At 38.4% G+C, this 9,211-nt stretch overlaps 1 long non-coding RNA gene across 4 annotated transcripts; it reads left to right on the plus strand.

The window, feature by feature from the left end:
• The first annotated feature begins 450 nt into the window (after positions 1-450).
• Positions 451-8,600, plus strand: LOC135198531 (uncharacterized). Of its 4 annotated transcripts, none has more exons than XR_010310818.1 (5): positions 451-580; positions 4,105-4,258; positions 4,357-4,438; positions 4,584-4,769; positions 5,422-8,600. It is a non-coding gene; the product is annotated as an uncharacterized LOC135198531 (long non-coding RNA). The 4 variants fall into 4 exon arrangements; XR_010310820.1 differs by having other exon boundaries at positions 7,087-8,600; XR_010310821.1 differs by having other exon boundaries at positions 7,490-8,600.
• The last annotated feature ends 611 nt before the right edge of the window (positions 8,601-9,211 follow it).

The raw sequence follows: 9,211 nt of genomic DNA on the forward strand, positions 1-9,211 counted from the left end.
TGAATCAGGTTTCCTAGATCCTACCACAGGATTTTGTTCTTAGGGCATGATTAGCGGCCGGGGAGAGAGAGAGAGAGAGAGAGAGAGAGAGAGAGAGAGAGAGAGAGAGAGAGAGAGAGAGAAACTAGAAATCTAAAGATGATGATCAAATCATCTGATGCATAAAATTCAAAATAGCACTGAGTTCTGGAAGAGACTCAGTGTCCATTTGAATTTTATATAATCAACACACACACACGAAGCTCTATTATTTTAAGGCTTTTTATTTTTTTATTTTTTTTTTAAATACCCAAGTAATAATCCTATCTTATTTTTCGTTAGTTTTCTACGCTGCCAACAGATGTCGGTTTCCCCTGTTTTGTTGTGACGTTGGAAGGGAAACTGCACTCCTGCAGAGTCCTTCTTTTGCCACCAATCAGGTCTCGTTCTCTTTCTTTTGCTTTCAAGCAACGACGAGGACGGTTGTGGTCCGGTCACTTTGGGGCTGCTCGAAAATCGGGATTAATTTTTTCTTGACGTGACGTGCTTCTTATCTAACCGTCTGTTAGCGACATACTATGTCCTCACATTGCATACTAAGGTACGATCATTATTTTATTTTAATGCTGATAGAGTTTGGTGCAAATGTCTGTAGTAAATTGGAAGATTTCAAGTATGGTGGTGATGGCTACAAAGGTTAAAAGCACTTCTGGTTGTGGTGGTCATTTGTGGGTTCATCAAAATCATTCAACATCTTTTGTAGGTAAGATTACAAACTAATTAATTACTGTTCATTAAAAGAACCACCGTAAGATAATGTCAAATATGACCCATACAAAGCGCAGTCCAAGGATGCAAGAGATGAGTTTGAAGTTGGAAAGTTATCGTATCGAGTTCAAGAGTTAGCAGGAATGTTTTTGGCCAGTGAAGTTACTCTGCGGCCATATAGTCTAAAAATTGTTTTTGTTGTGCCCAAGCAGATGCATTCTTTACTTTTCCTTGGTGCAGTACTTTGTGTTTAAACTTCCGTAGACTTTCCAAAATTCTAAGTAATTGTGTATGTTTTCAGAGCTATGTTTTCGCGTTTAATTTTTTTCGCAAAGGTACCTAGGATGTGTTGATTCCATTAGTGTTACTTACATATTTTGACGAATAAAATATTTTATCATTAGGCAAATTTGTGAAGATTTTTCATGCAAGAAATAGCTGATTGTTTTGTTTCTTAAGGAATTGAGTACACTAATAGTTAGGTTGAATTTTGTGGTGAGCATAAACTATTGATTGGTGCTGGCATTCCGATACTCTGAAGTTAAGACAAACTATTTAGAAATTTATATTTCATATTGTTTGGAATCCCTCACTTGAATTACAAATGTTGATACATGACACATGTAGGGGTCTTTCTCTTGATGCATCCAATCCTTAACCCCGCCCCCTTGCCAATAAACGTGAGATCTAGAATTCCAGGGTTCCCCAGTAGTATAGCCTGTGGCGAGTAGTTTTACACTGGTAATTTATGCAGCGAACATGTCTGTCCAGTTCAACCGTATGTTTGATTACTATTTTTGTAATGGGAGTTATCGAATATATTTTCGATAAAATCCAAAACTAAATATATTACCACTGTAGTTCTTTATGTATAAGGAGATAATTGAGAGCTGATGTGGATTCCAAGTTAGAACATAGGTGGACTTGGAGACATTAGAAATTTACGAAAGAAGCATGGATGTAACTAGTAAGTGTACTCTCCAAATTTCCTCAATTTCCACAAGTTTGGATATAGTACCCAGAAGTCAATATTTTCCTCATTCGAATCTAACCGTGCCACAATTAAATTACTTGAGTAAGGTATCCAGAATTTTAAGTTTGCTCCCAGATAACTTGAATGAGTAAATTGCCCAGAATTTGAAGTTTGCACTCCTAGCTTATCTCATGTTTATGATCTATGGAGGATTCGTGAAATGTGACTTCAGCGGGAGTAGCTAAAAGCTGTCTCATCCCAGGTAGGATCTGTAAACATTGGGGGGAGGGGGCTTCCCTATATTCTCTCTTATTTGTGGCTCCCTAGGTCAGTATGGCTTTGGGACATCCAGTGGCAGGACCTGTTGTCCTATGTTAGATTCATACGTATCGCTGTGATTGCCATTGATACGTGGTTTGTAACTCTCGAGATTACCAGTTAAACACGTGAACTATAGTATTTTGTAATGTTTTTTTTATTATGCATTAACATTTCAATTGGCTCATTTCATTTGTTTTTGGTTTCATTCTAAAAACTTTCGATTTAACACTTGGTTTCTCTTATAGTTGTTAGGTACAACGGTTAGGGAAAGCTTGAGTAAAGATATGTGCGCTAACACCATTTCAGCAATGCATGAAATATACCTAATCAATTATCTCTGCTCTAAAGTTAATTCCATAAAATTTTGACTATTATTTTTTAAGGGATAGGTTTTGACATCCCATCATTGGAATGTTCATTAATTATTGTACCGGTTACGTCCCCTTTATCACCATATCAAGATGACTTAATGAAGATGCTCTTATCATAGATTAGAATATGATTTACTATTAATGATATTTGACAAAATGTTCGTGTATAGCTTGCTTTTCATAAGACGTCTGAAAATGCTACTTTGTACTTTTGCTTGATTGCCATCGGGCTCCATATCAAATAGGTCACTAAAAACTTGAAGAAACTGGGTTTTTAGGACTGTTCAGTTATCTTAATGCCCTTCATGATGTTTTAGGTTTAGTGTAGCAGTGGGATACTTTGCAGTCCATAACCAGTCAAGAAAATAAGTGATTTGAAAAATAAGGGCAGAATGTGTTAGCTAGATATGTCTAAAGTAATGGAACTTGCATTTTCTGAATTATCTTAAACTTCAAAGAGAGCATCTGTGTTCTTTGGAACGGAAATGGCACAAGCTGTAAGTAGTGGTGCGTTTCAATTTTTTTTTATGCATCTGAGAAATTCATGAATAGCTGGGATGGGTTGCAATGTAAAAGTCAGGAGTATTTCAGAGTAAAGATGGAAAGAATTGAGAAGCTAGTAAGCAAGCTGAGATTACAATTCACAACTCCCCCCTTCAAAGTTAATCCCAGATGAAGTTATTCACAGCCATTTGTGTTTAAGCATGTGGTTACAGTTTCATTTAAATGAGGATACAAACCTCCTTCAATTTAGTTGCTAGATCATATGCTACAGTTACCTACAAAACATCATATGCTACAGTTACCTACAATGTTTTGCTGGTTAATCGATGCTGGAACTCGCATCCGTATCTTGATTCCTGTTAAGTAGTTTATGACGGTTAACAGTAGCTCTGAAGAAGAGCAAACAAGATAACCATAAGGCTTTGTTTCAGTCTTGCTACTAAAATGTAAGCTGATTGAGACTACAGTGTCCTCCCTGATTTAGACGTAGATTAAGCTAGCTTTGTGCTGACACGGGCTCTTGCTTCCCAGCAGCCCGTAAATCTCTCGATTTAGGTTGAGAATATGTGCTAGCTGCCCGACGTTTGACAGATAATAAAGGCAAATTGTCCTAGTTATTCAAATTCAAACAAATCTCCCTCAGCCTAGGGGCCCTATCAATCTTTCAACCCCATGCCAGGTTGTTAGAGGAGCCGTTGGCCTCCCGCTAACGATTGTGACCGGAAGCATGACATTTCCGTATGGAAATTCGACCACCACTCCTGTTTAGAAACTTTCTCCCCTGTGAGGAGCGAGGCTTAATAATAATAATAAGTGATGGTTTGCAGTCACGTGTGAACAAATGAGAGATTTTGAATTTTGTATCTTGCCAAGGTATACAAATCTGACCCTTTTATCATAATGACACTTCAAACACCGTGCAATCTTTGATGCCGAAAGTAGATATGCTTAGGTTGGGTTAGTGGTGGGGCGGTTCTATACTGAACTTTCTTCTTCCATTTAGCTACCTATTCAAATGCCAACAATCGCTCCATCCCAAGCATAGGGAATTTTCTTGCATAGAAGGCTGAGCTTTGGAAATGTAGGGAAAATGTAAATTAAATGTATGTATAATTATTATTTTGTACATTTATGTACATTAGAAAATTACACAGCTTATTAAATTTGGAATAATTTTGTTTTTTGCAGAAACAATTGTGGAAGTTGCGTTTGGATCGTCAGTAACTGCTAGTGATATTGTGGTAAATTTTTGTTGCAGAAATTCAACTTTGAACTGGAATTGTTTCCTTGGTCCCACAAACTGCCGGACAAGTGAAGGTTTAAACGCTGAGGTGCTAATCTGGTAGGTATCGAGATTTTAGTTTCCCTTCAATTGAATACTACTAAAGTTAATGAGTATTGTGTTGAATGGATCTAAATACTGATTTCGGTGTGGTAAAGGTTTTCAGATACTGCAGGGGTTAGTACATCTCCGGAGATGATTACAGATGTCTTGCTTCATCCAACTGTAAATTCATGCAAGGTACGTTTAAACTACTACTTGATAATATAACAAAGAAATAGATTTACCCTTTAAGTGAATTGTTCTACCAGTAACTGTTCTGGGAAAACAATATCATGGTTTAGAGTTTTAACAAAATCTTTACCTTAGTGTTTTTTCATTCTAGGCTCTGGTGACGAACTTCAACATTCAGGTTTTGATAAAGTTCTGTCCTGAAGTTCGGCTGTCAAGGATGATATAGATATCTAAATATAAAAGAAGCAGTCTGGGAGTGTCGGCCAGATGAACAGCGCTTTACCTAAGTTAAAACAATGGGAAAAGTTCCTTTTTGAAATTGATACAAAAATACATGGTATAGTTTTTATAATTTCTCAGCTTCAATAACCAAGCGAACCTTGGTTGTTGAGAAATAATTTATCCCCTCCCTCCTCCCTTACTCCATCCCCTCCATCCTTCGCTTAATCCATCCCTTCCCTCCTTCCCCTACTCCATCCCCCCCGTTGGTGAATAACTACTGGTTCCATATGACGTAAAAACACCATACAAACAAACAAACCTTATTCCATCCCTCCCTTCCCTCCTTCCCCTCCATTCCCTCCCTTCCCTCACCTCCCTCCCTCCCATCCTTCCCTCCCTTCCCTCACCTCCCTCCCCCTCCTCCCTCCCTCCTCCCTCCCTCCTCCCCTCCCTCCCTCCACCCTCCCTCCCTCCCTCCCTTCCCTCCCTCCCTCACCTCCCTCCCTCCCTCCCTCCCTCCCTCCCTCCCACATTCTGGGAAGGTCTGTTTTGCAACTAAACATCTTCGATTCTGTGTGTGTGTGTGTGTACAACGTACCTTGGAAAAAAAATTGTTGACACTTTATCTTGTTCTTTAAACCTTCTAACGGATATTAGTTTTAACCAAGTCTTTATGGTGTGAGTGGACCCCATTGCAAAGCCTTTTTAACTGACAGTTTCAAGTTTTACGAGTGAAGCTCTGAGTAACTGCTGTGTTTTGTTTACAGGTTGTGGTAGTGTAACAGAAAACTGAATTATTCTCAAGGCTGAAGATTCTTGCCCGAAATGATAAATATTTCTTCCAGCAACATTCCGACAGGCGTGTTTCAACTTTGTGTTGTAAACCAACGTGCCTCTCGACTGACTTTTGAAGGAAAGTTTTCTGCCATGTCAGTGATTTCTGTGGATTTTAAAATGCGAGCATGACTCCAATGTGGTAGCCTACACACGAACATGGTTTCCCATGTTCAGTTATTATATCATTACCCACATTTGCCTTGCTGACTTGAATATCCATTATATGAAAACCCTGGTTCTTATGTTCATTTGTTCTCCAACAACACCACCACCACCTCCACCACCTCTCTCTCTCTCTCTCTCTCTCTCTCTCTCTCTCTCTCTCTCTCTCTCTCTCTCTCTCTCTCTCCAATTTAATTAGGTTTTGAGTTTGTCTTAAGGAGGCTTAGAAGAATACGTTTTGGGTAAGACTATTTCAGTATGATTCAAGACTAAAATTTTCACTCGATGCCAAGAACTTTGCAAATATATGTATATATTTTTAAGTTTTAGGACCTCTTACTTTTAGGGAAACCATCTTTTATGCTAAAAAAAACCCGTTGACTGACTATGTCCTTCAGTTATCTTGCGTAAGTGGTCATGGTATTTATGTTGACTTATTACCGAACTTTCAACTTGACAAGACATTGTTCATTGCAGCATGCGGGTCGGTCAAATTATTGGTGTCAATTGTGCAAGTGACCATTGGGGGATTTGTTTTCTTGGAAATGATCGGTTTTCATGGGCCAAATTTTGTGCCTTTTAAATTTTTAGGGTCTTTGGAGCTCTTGAAATTATAGAGGGCAATAAATAAGTTTCTGACCCTGACTTTTTGTTACAAAGTGTTTGGAAACGCGTTAAATGTTTGTAGTCTTCACTTTGGTTCAATAATAACGAAAGCACAGTAAAGCAGATGCTTGCTCTCGTGCATCATTGGTTTTGGTCGTTCAGGCAATTCTACCGTAGGTGTTCAGTTAATAGTTGAATGAATAAAACCCTCTGGAGTTTATTGAATAATTAATCTGTTGTTTAAAGTAGTTGTACGACTACAGTACAGGCAGTTTGGGCATTCACCTTAAAAAGTCTACCTTTCATGATTTTTCTCCAAATTGTTACCTTTTACTTAGATTTCTCGATATTATCCAAGTGGTTTCTTGCCAGTCTTTTTAAACTCTTGACTATATATTTCATGGACCGTGCTATTTTCTGATGAGAGTGGTCTTATTTTAGTTCTGTCATGCAAATTTTGTTGCAAGGACTTTTACAGTTACTTTGCTCAGATACCCTTACCCGTGGTCTGGTTTTCTCACTTTTTGACGAAAGATTTTGCTGTTTGCTTTCTGGCTCTGCTTTTGCATGCGATTTTTTTTCAGTTTTTATTTTTCATGTTTTACCATGCAAAGCGCAGTCCAAGGATGCAAGAGATGAGTTTGAAGTTGGAAAGTTATCGTATCGAGTTCAAGAGTTAGCAGGAATGTTTTTGGCCAGTGAAGTTACTCTGCGGCCATATAGTCTAAAAATTGTTTTTGTTGTGCCCAAGCAGATGTATTCTTTACTTTTTCTTGGTGCATTCATATTTTTAAATTAATTCATCACTATTCAGTACTGTTTTCCAGATGTGAAAATTGGGCCGCTGGTGTGAACAAACTGAAGTGACAATGGTAGTTTCATGCTTGACCGGATGTAAAGTTTTAGAGAAGGCATGTTGATTTTAATATTTTCATATAGTGGTGTGCGTCTTACTACAGTGAGACTTATTGATAGTGTACGGAAAGCTTTGATATAGGCCCCTTGTGTTTGCAATGTTCTGTTCCAACTACAGATTAAAAAATGGAAACTTTGAAGACAGAGCAAAGAAATTTTTAATTCTCAAAGACAGTAAAACCGAAGTAAACGATATAGTACAACCTAAGTAAACGGTGGCGGGGCTTCGTGTATTTAATTAATAAGTTAGGAGCATGTATGGAAAACTTTCTGACAAATTTTTACTCTGGTTTCGAACTTTGTTTCTTTTCTTAGGTTCTGCGATGAGTTACCAAATCATGAAGAAGTGGATTGGTGACTGGGAGCATTTGTCTCCACCTGCAGATTATATTCGATGGTCTCAACTGAAGTGGATTAGTAGCTCTTGAGCACTTGTCTTCGACTTGAAGATATTGCAATCTCGTACAACATAACCAGGTAGTGTACTACCATAATCAGCCGACGAAGTGTTAGACTTCAAGTGCTACAGGGCAGAAAGATGCAAGAAGTAAACAGATGTCATTTATCCATTGGTGCGGATTTGCAAGTAGTTCTCCTTAGGCTCTGCAAATTGTTCTCGCCTTCGAGTACTTATGTTTGAACCAGCACAGACATCAAACCAGCACAAGCATCAAAGAAGAACTGACAGCCGACCCAGTTAATGTACAAATAGGTGTGGATCTGTACCTTAGACGTTGTACCTTAGAGTAATTGAATTTGAACCGGTTTGTATCAAAGAGGAACTGACATCTCAACGCAGTTGCATTGGTGTGGATCTGCAAGTTGTTCACCATTAAGTACTTTGAACATGCACAAGCTTCAAAGAAGAACTCATTGGTGTGGATTTGCGAGTTCTCCTTAGTGTTCTTTGGCGTGAACCTGCTCAAGCTTCAAAGAACAACAAACACGAAACAGTTGAATTATTGTGATCTGCAAGTTTTCTCTCCGAACTGACCGTCGACTCAGTTGAATAGGTATGGATCTACACGTTGTACCTAGAGTAATTTGGATTGAACCTGCACACGCACCAAGAACAACTGGTAACTCGGCGCAGTTGCATTGGTGTGGATCTTCAAGTTTTTCTGAAAGTTCTTTGGTTTGAACCTGCACAAGCATCAAAGAGGAACTGACAACTCAACCATGTTGAATTGTGGTGGCTGATGCTACTAAAAACAGTGTGATGAGCATATATTCCCTCTTCTTAAAGATCATGTCTTGCTCTCGGACTTGTATGTACACTGTACACAAATTATACAGTATTATGTCACTATCTGCTCTTGATTGGAAGATTAACTAAACATCTTACTCAAAAACCATGGATCTAATGAAAAATTTAGTCGTTCCGAAGAAAGAGTGTCAATAAATTATATTTTAACTTTTTTAAAAATGTGTCAATAAATAGCATTTTAATGCCCTACTATTCTTTTCCACTTTTCTGTCCTGCAGACTTTCAAAAACTTAAAGCCGTTCCTCTGTAGGAACAGTGTTCAAAATGTTGAAGTGCAGTTAGATAAAATAGTAATGCTACTGTGCGTCCTAAACCGCATCCTTGCTTTCTCTTGAAAACCATAAAATTCTAAATCGGACATCTTATTTCGCATGAACCAGCTACACGTAGATTTCTCTTATCCGTTTCAAATTTTCTTCTATACATTAGTGACTCCTCCTAGAGTTTCAGCCTTTGAGTTTGTCTCTACATTAATATCGTTTCTGGATTAACTTAAAGTAGGTCTCCACGTCATATCAAAGATGAATACTTAGATTCCGCTGGAATACCATTAGAAAGAGGAAAAACACTTATATCCTCTATATCCGCAGCACGGTCATCGTTCATCCTCCTCACGGATCACCTGAAGAAAAGCGACCCAAAAAAACGCTGGGGTCACTTCTTCAGGTGGAAAGTATTGGGGTCGCTTTTCTTAAGGTGAGGAATTAAAGGGTTACAGTAAGGCTCCTCGGAACGGCGCTTCGCGCCTTATCCGCATATTTAAAGATTCT

The sequence above is a fragment of the Macrobrachium nipponense genome, chromosome 22 (assembly GCF_015104395.2).
Source record: "Macrobrachium nipponense isolate FS-2020 chromosome 22, ASM1510439v2, whole genome shotgun sequence".
NCBI classification, from domain to species: domain Eukaryota; kingdom Metazoa; phylum Arthropoda; class Malacostraca; order Decapoda; family Palaemonidae; genus Macrobrachium; species Macrobrachium nipponense.